Below are 8,510 nucleotides of genomic sequence, written 5' to 3' on the forward strand. Positions count from 1 at the left end.
CATATACATAAAGAAAAAGCACGAGCAATAAACTTCAGGAACCTTAGACTTGCCGTGGGTATGTGCAAAAAGAACATTTCCAGACGTGTGGGGCTTACTTGTGGGGCTTACATATTACTGTAATCACAGTAATATGCTTGAGATCCCCTATAAGAATCCTTCAATTGCAAAAGTTGCCACTTTTGATGGAAAGCTGTGATTTACATTTGGCTCACGCACTTCCCACGATAATTCAGGTGGAAAACAGTACAAAAGCCTTCAGCTGCACTGGCTTTTACTTCTTAAGGAAATGAATGTGGGCTATTGTTGTCAAGTGAAGAAATCACAGGAAAATGGGATACATTTAACAAGTGATGAGATACTCTTGGCAGGCATCCTCTTGCATTCCCATGAGGCTAAAGCTAGATACGATGCCATACGGCATAAGGGATGCAATAAAAAATCTCTTGGCAACTGGAGGATGAATAGGCATGACCTAGAGGGCTGATCATTTTCTTGCTTACATCAGAAACCTGTATATGCATACAAGAATTAATTGTGCTTCATGCATTGTAAGCCAGATCATTTTATTTTGATTTCCAGATAAGGTCTTGTCAACTAGACAGAACCAATTTGTCTGAGCATCTCACCCACTGCAATTAGGGAGGAGGTGAATGAATTAATTGGTTACAACCAAAAAGAGTCCGCTAATACTTTTGATTGGCAACTTTTACCAGGGCTAGTGCAGAGTGTAGCCAGAGAGACAGAGATGAAGCTGTAGGAGGCTCCCAGGTTACCAAAGGATAGGTCAGGAAAAAATTGTGAAGGCATAGAAGTTGGTGCTCTGCCCTGTGTTGCAGTTTGATTGGCATCCCTGCTGGTTATCAACAAGCCACCAACCTCGTCAATACCTCAGGCATACCTTTTAGGAAGGACACTCATTGTTGCCACAGACAGTGTACTTGAGCCCCCAGACACAACTCTGCAGGTAGCACAAGGACATCTCTGCATAGAAACACTCTAGGTATCCACAGGGAATGCAGGGTGGGATGTTCAAAATGCCTCGGGATTTTTAATACGCAAGATGCCCATCCACACACTGGCTACGGGTTATTTATGAGTCTTCATGAAAATCAAGCCACTCTGAAGATCATGGACCAAACTTCCATGCTGTTTTTTCCCCTCCCCCATGTGCTGTCTCCTGTAATCTGGGGATTTGTCATGAATTTGTAGTAGAATAGCAGAGTGTTGGTCTGCAGAAAGTCCAAATCTCTAAAGTGCTTCAATGAAAGTTATAGATAGATCAATGGTAGCAAATTTCACACTTTTCTTTCACCCTTTAAAGAAACCATGCTAATAAAAGCTCTTGAATACTTTGAGATGATTTGGGTCTGCATAAAGATCTGGCTGGGTCCCATTCATGTATTTTCCTAAACCTTTTTCGGAGTCTAATTATTCCCTGAGCTTTGATCTACAGGGTCTTCTGGCTTCTGCTCTATGGGCATTCCTTTGGATGGATTTAATCATTTACGTCAAGATTCTATGCCTCCCTATCTTTGACACCTCTTTCACCTCTAGGCAGACAATTTAACTTCCTGTTAATCCAAGTGGTCCTTAACTGCAGAATGACTTCTAACATTTACTTTGAATTTCACCATCCTGGAATAACCCTGCCTCTTCCCCCATGACCTGGGATAGGACTCTATAATAGAAGTAAAAAGCAGAGTTCCAGCTTTGCTACTTAATGCTGTGTGGCCTTGAGAAATTTTTTAATCTCTCTGGGCCTCAGTTTCCTCATCTATAAAATACTACCTTCATGGGACTGTTGGAGAATTAAAAGAAATGTTTATTAAGTATTTAGCTGTAAATGGTAACTATTACAGAAGGTAGACATCAACCATGAAAAATCAGCATTATGGTTTAGCAGGGTGTCTTAAAGGTCTAGGGAAATGCTTTGGATAATTCCCAAAGCATGTTCATATGAATCAAAACTCTTTAACCCTTTATGCCGCAGCCATATACGTTCACTGAACTAGTATGAACTGGAGGGAATGATCATATTCACATGGCATTCACAGCTAGATCATAAACCAAAGTTTGACATTTTACAAATTCTTGTTACCCCGTCAGTTTGTCCATTCAGTGTATCAAGTAGGTTGGTAGGCTAACCCAGTAAAGATTGGTTTGTTAAATTTTATGTGAAAAAATTCCTGTCTTTAATCACTAGCTTTCAGAGACTTTTTCAAATATAGTAATTCAAGGACACGGAGTGGTGCACTGAAAAGCCTGGAGCTTGGTGGAACTGGGTTTGAACTCAGTTTGAACTCTATTACTAACCTCTGCATGATAGGCAACCCAGCCTCTCCAAGTGGCCCTTATTTCGCCTTCTTTAAAACAGTTGAAATATCACATAAGGATTGGGTGGGGAGCATCACTGACTGAATATCTATTATGTTCTCAGTACTCTGCTAATAGCTTGGTGGTTAGCTTCTCCTCTCCTAGAAACCCCCTTCCTCTTCCAGGTTCGGAACACTTACAGATCATCGTTCACTGAGTACTGTCTCAGATTATAGATTATAAACTCTTTATAGACCGTCTTCTCTATTCACGGTAGCATTTTAAAATCTATTTCAGTCTTTTAAATCAGAAGCTGATTCAATACACATTCCCTGAAGACTCATACTTCGTTTATTCAGCTTGGACGTTTTAATTTATTTCTAAAATTGGGTTACCCCTGCCACACTCTCAGCTGCCTTCATCTCCAGATCATCCTCATTTCTTCTAAAACCCAACCGTTTCTATGGGAGCCCAGAAGGAGAATAGTTGATCATCCTGCTGACAGTTCTAGGGAAGAGACTGAGTCAAGACTAAAGGACCTTTAGGTCTGTGCTGCTCAGTTTTGCTGACTTGATGGTGGTCATCATTATAATTAGATCTTCAGACTTTCCCAGGCAATTAAAAAGTGTGCCCACAGGATTTGCATACTTTTACCATTTGGTTTATGGATTAGTATCAATATTTACCTTAACAGTTATAAGTCATCCCTTCAAATGTTCCTAATGTGTAGCTGCATTCTTTAATATAATTTTATTGTGACTTAAGGCCAAAACATTGTCTAGAAGAACACATCCAATTTTATAATAAAATGTAGAAGAATTACACAGAAATTTGCTTTCTAAGCAATTTTTAGAGAGTACAACTCTTCAGTAAGGTGAGATATACTTGTTGATAACCCCTCACCTTGGATATTTCTGGTAACTCTAAACCTGTTCATTGGCTGACTTTTTCTTGCTGCTAGAAATAATTTATTACCTAGAATTATGATCTGCTTGCTTCTAAGATCTACCCTATGGTGGTGTTTAGCCTTTTGACACAGTGAAGAAATGGAACACCCAGGCTTCAACAGGACAACCCTCCAAATGATTGTGTGCTCCAACCTTCTGGACTCTGAATGTTGTGAAGGCAGATAATCCACCTTATTTGTCTTTATGTTGGCATTTATCCCTTACTGCCTACTGTCTTTCATACTGTAAGTGGACACATGATACTTTTATGGATTAATGTATGAATATGTTGAGATGTAGAATAATAGAATTTCCCAGCTGTAAGAGACGCTATCCAATGCTGGAATCTCTTCTACAACATTACTGCTCAACGGTCATTTAAGTTCTACTTGAAAGTATCCAATGACCAGCAAATTATTTCACTCAGAAATAACCAGACCTTCCAAATGGTGCCCTGAGTTTCATCAGGCTTTTCTAATATTTGGACAATGACAAGATCATGCAAATAGTAATATTTCTACTGCTGCAGCTTATAGCTCCCACAAGCACAATTGTAGGACACCAACTCACCTTCCTCCCTTGGCTTTTATTCTGGTTATTTCTGGAAGGCCCCAGAGCAATGTATGTGGCCCACCTTCTTTTTGTTGTTGTTGTTATTCTTTTTTTTTCATTGGAGTATAATTGCTTTACAATGTTGTGTTAGTTTCTGCCGCACAGGGAAATGAATCAGCCATACGCATACACGCATCCCCTCCCTCTTGGACCTCCCCCCCAACCCCTTCCCACCCAACTAGGCCATCACAGAGCACCGAGCTGAGCTCCCTGTGCTATACAGCAGGTTCCCACTAGCTGTCTGTTTTACATTTGGTAGTGTATCTATGTCGCACAGGGAAATGAATCAGCCATACGCATACACGCATCCCCTCCCTCTTGGACCTCCCCCCCAACCCCTTCCCACCCAACTAGGCCATCACAGAGCACCGAGCTGAGCTCCCTGTGCTATACAGCAGGTTCCCACTAGCTGTCTATTTTACACATGGTAGTGTATTTATGTCAAACCTAATCTCCCAATTCATCCCACCCTCCCCTTCCCCCACTGTGTCCACACGTCCATTCTCTACATCTGCCCTTCTATTACTGCCCAGCAAATAGGTTCATCTGTACCATTTTTCTAGATTCCACATATATGCATTGATATATGATATTTGTTTTTCTCTTTCTAACTTACTTCACTCTGTATGACAGACTCTAGGTCCATCCACATTTACATTCCCACCAACAGTGCAAGAGGGTTCCCTTTTCTCCACACCCTCTCCAGTGTTTGTTGTTTGTAGATTTTCTGATGATGCCCGTTCTAACCAGCGTGAGGTGATACCTCATTGTCATTTTGATTTGCGTTTCTCTAATAATTAGTGATGTTGAGCAGCCTTTCATGTGCCTCTTGGCCATCTGTATGTGTTCTTTGCTGAAATGTCTTTAGGTCTTCTGCCCATTTTTTGATTGGGTTGTTTGGTTTTTTTTGATATTGAGCTGCATGAGCTGTTTGATATTTTGGAGATTAATCCCTTGTCTGTTGCTTCGTTTGCAAATATTTTCTCCCATCCTGTGGTTGTCTTTTTGTCTTGTTTATGGTTTCCTTTGCTGTGTAAAAGCTTTTGAGTTTAATTAGGTCCCATTCACTTATTTTTGTTTTCATTTTCATTACTCTAGGAGGTGGGTCATAAAAGATCTTGCTGTGATTTATGTCAAAGAGTGTTTTTCCTATGTTTTCGTCTAAGGGTTTGTAGTGTCCAGTCTTACATTTGGGTCTTTAATCCATTTTGAGTTTATTTTTGTGTATGGTGTTAGGTAGTGTTCTAATTAGATTTTTTGATGATGGCCATTGTGACTGGTGTGAGGTGATACCTCATTGTCATTTTGATTTGCGTTTCTCTAATAATTAGTGATGTTGAGCAGCCTTTCATGTGCCTCTTGGCCATCTGTATGTGTTCTTTGCTGAAATGTCTTTAGGTCTTCTGCCCATTTTTTGATTGGGTTGTTTGGTTTTTTTTGATATTGAGCTGCATGAGCTGTTTGATATTTTGGAGATTAATCCCTTGTCTGTTGCTTCGTTTGCAAATATTTTCTCCCATCCTGTGGTTGTCTTTTTGTCTTGTTTATGGTTTCCTTTGCTGTGTAAAAGCTTTTAAGTTTAATTAGGTCCCATTCACTTATTTTTGTTTTCATTTTCATTACTCTAGGAGGTGGGTCATAAAAGATCTTGCTGTGATTTATGTCAAAGAGTGTTTTTCCTATGTTTTCGTCTAAGGGTTTGTAGTGTCCAGTCTTACATTTGGGTCTTTAATCCATTTTGAGTTTATTTTTGTGTATGGTGTTAGGTAGTGTTCTAATTTCATTCTTCTACATGTAATTGTCCAGTTTTCCCAGCACCATTTATTGAAGAGGCTGTCTTGTCTCCACTGTATATTCTTGCCTCCTTTGTCATAGATTAGGTGACCATAGATGCGTGGGTGTATCTCTGGGCTTTCTGTTCTGTACCATTGAACTATATTTCTGTTTTTGTGCCAGGACCATACTGCCTTGATTACTGTAGCTTTGTAGTATAGTCTGAAGCCAGGGGCCTGATTCCTCCAGCTCCATGTTTCTTTCTCAAGATTGCTTTGGCTATTCGGGGACTTTTGTGTCTCCACACGAATTTTAACATATTTTCTTCTAGTTCTGTAAAGAATGCTATTGGTAATTTGATAGGGATTGCATTGAACCTGTAGATGGCTTTGGGTAGTATAGTCATTTTCACAATATTGATTCTTCCATTCCAGGAACATGGTATATCTCTCCATCTGTTTGTGGTGTCTTTGATTTCTTTCATCAGTGTTTTATAGTTTTCTGAGTACACGTCTTTTGCCTCCTTAGGTAGGTTTATTCCTAGGTATTTCATTCTTTTTGTCGCGATGGTAAATGAGATTGTTTCCTTAATTTCTCTTTCTGATCTTTCGTTGTTAGTGTATAGGAATGCAAGTGATTTCTGTGCATTAATTTTGTATCCTGAAACCTTACCAAATTCATTGATTAATTCTAATAGTCTTCTGGTGGCATCTTTAGGATTTTCTATGTATAGTATCATGTCATCTGCAAACAGTGACAGCTTTACTTCTTCTTTTCCAATTTGTATTCCTTTTATTTCTTTTTCTTCTCTGATTGCCATGGCTAGGACTTCCAATGCTATGTTGAATAATAGTGGTAAGAGTGGACATCCTTGTCTTGTTCCTGATCTTAGGGGAAATGCTTTCCGTTTTTCACCATTGAGGATGATGTTTGCTGTGGGTTTGTCATATATGGCCTTTACTATGTTGAGGTAGGTTCCCTCTATGCCCACTTTCTGGAGAGTTTTTATCGTAAATGGGTGTTGAATTTTGTCAGAAGCTTTTTCTGCTTCTATTGCGATGATCATATAGTTTTGTTTTGTTTTATAGATCTTTATTGGAGTATAGTTGCTTCACAGTACTGTGCTATTTTCTGTTGTGCAACAAAGTGAATCAACCATATGCCTACATATATCGCCATATCCCCTCCCTCTTGAGCCTCCCTCACACCCACCCTATCCCACCCCTCTAGGTCTTTGCAAAGCACTGAGATGATCTCCCTGTGCTATGCTGCTGCTTCCCACTAGCTAACTATTTTACATTTGGTAGTATATATATTCCTTAATTTGTTAATATGATGTATCACGTTCGTTGTTTTCAGTATATTGCAGAATCCTTGTATCCCTGGGATAAATCCCACTTGATCATGGTATGATCTTTTTAATGTGTTGTTGGATTCTGTTTGCTAGTATTTTCTTGAGGATTTTGCATCTATGTTCATCAGTGATATTGATCTGTAATTTTCTTTTTTTGTGTGATGTCTTTGTCTGGTTTTGGTATCAGGGCGATGGTGGCCTCTTAGAACAAGTTTGGGAGTGTTCCTCCCTCTGCAGTTTTTTTGAAGAGTTTGAAAATCATTGATAGAATTTGCCTGTGAAGCCATCTGGTCCTGGACTTCTGTTTGTTGGAAGATTTTTAATTACAGTTTCAATTTCATTACCTGTGATCGTTCTGTTTATATTTTCTACTTCTTCCTGGTTCAGTTTTGGAAAGCTGTACCTTTTTTTTTTTTTTTGGCTGCATTGGGTCTTCATTGCTGCATGTGGGCTTTCTAGTTGCAGCGAGCAGGGGCTACTCTTTGTTGTGGTGCGGTGGCTTCTCTTGCTGTGGAGCATGGGCTCTAGGCTTGCAGGCTTCAGTAGTTGTGGCACACGGGCTCAGTACTTGTGGCTCACGGGCTCTAGTCTGCTTTGATCTTTATGATTTCTTTCCTTCTAGTAACTTTGGGTTTCTTTGCTCTTCTTTTTCTAGTTGCTTTTGGTGTAAGTTTAAATTGTTTATTTGAGATTTTTCTTGTTTCTTGAGGTGAGCTTGAATTGCTATAAACTTTGCTTTCAGTTTTTCACCATTGAAAAGGATGTTTTCTGTGGGTTTGTCATATATGGCCTTTATTATGTTGAGGTAGGTTCCGTCTATGCCCACTTCTGGAGAGTTTTTAACATAAATGGGTGTTGACTTGTGTCAAAACTTTTTCTGCATCTATTGAGATGATCTTATGGTTTTTATTCTTCAATTTGTTAATATGGTGTATCACATTGATTGTTTCGTATATATTGAAGAATCCTTGCATTCCTGGGATAAATCCCAGTTGATCATGGTGTATGAGCCTCTTAATGTGCTGTTGGATTCTGTTTGCTAGTATTTTGTTGAGGCTTTTTGTGTCTATGTTCATCAGTGATATTGGTCTATAATTTTCATTTTTTGCGATATCTTTGTCTGGTTTTGGTATCAGGGTGATGGTGGCCTCTTAGAACAAGTTTGGGAGTGTTCCTCCCTCTGCAGTTTTTTTGAAGAGTTTGAAAATCATTGATAGAATTTGCCTGTGAAGCCATCTGGTCCTGGACTTCTGTTTGTTGGAAGATTTTTAATTACAGTTTCAATTTCATTACCTGTGATCGTTCTGTTTATATTTTCTACTTCTTCCTGGTTCAGTTTTGGAAAGCTGTACCTTTCCAAGAATTTGTCCATTTCTTCCAGGTTGTCCATTTTATTGGCGTATAGTTACTTGTAGTAGTCTCTTATGATCCTTTGTATTTCTGCGGTGTCAGTTGTAATCTCTCCTTTTTCATTTCTAATTTCATTGATTTGAGTCCTCTCCCTTTTT

General features: G+C 39.2%; 1 protein-coding gene across 1 annotated transcript in view; it reads left to right on the forward strand.

Moving 5' to 3' along the window:
* CDH13 (cadherin 13) overlaps nucleotides 1-8,510 on the forward strand; it is a 1,052,304-nt gene that overhangs the window by 368,471 nt on the left and 675,323 nt on the right. The gene's annotated exons all lie outside the window — the stretch shown is intronic.

The sequence above is a fragment of the Physeter macrocephalus genome, chromosome 17 (genome assembly GCF_002837175.3).
Source record: "Physeter macrocephalus isolate SW-GA chromosome 17, ASM283717v5, whole genome shotgun sequence".
Taxonomy (NCBI): Eukaryota; Metazoa; Chordata; class Mammalia; order Artiodactyla; family Physeteridae; genus Physeter; species Physeter macrocephalus.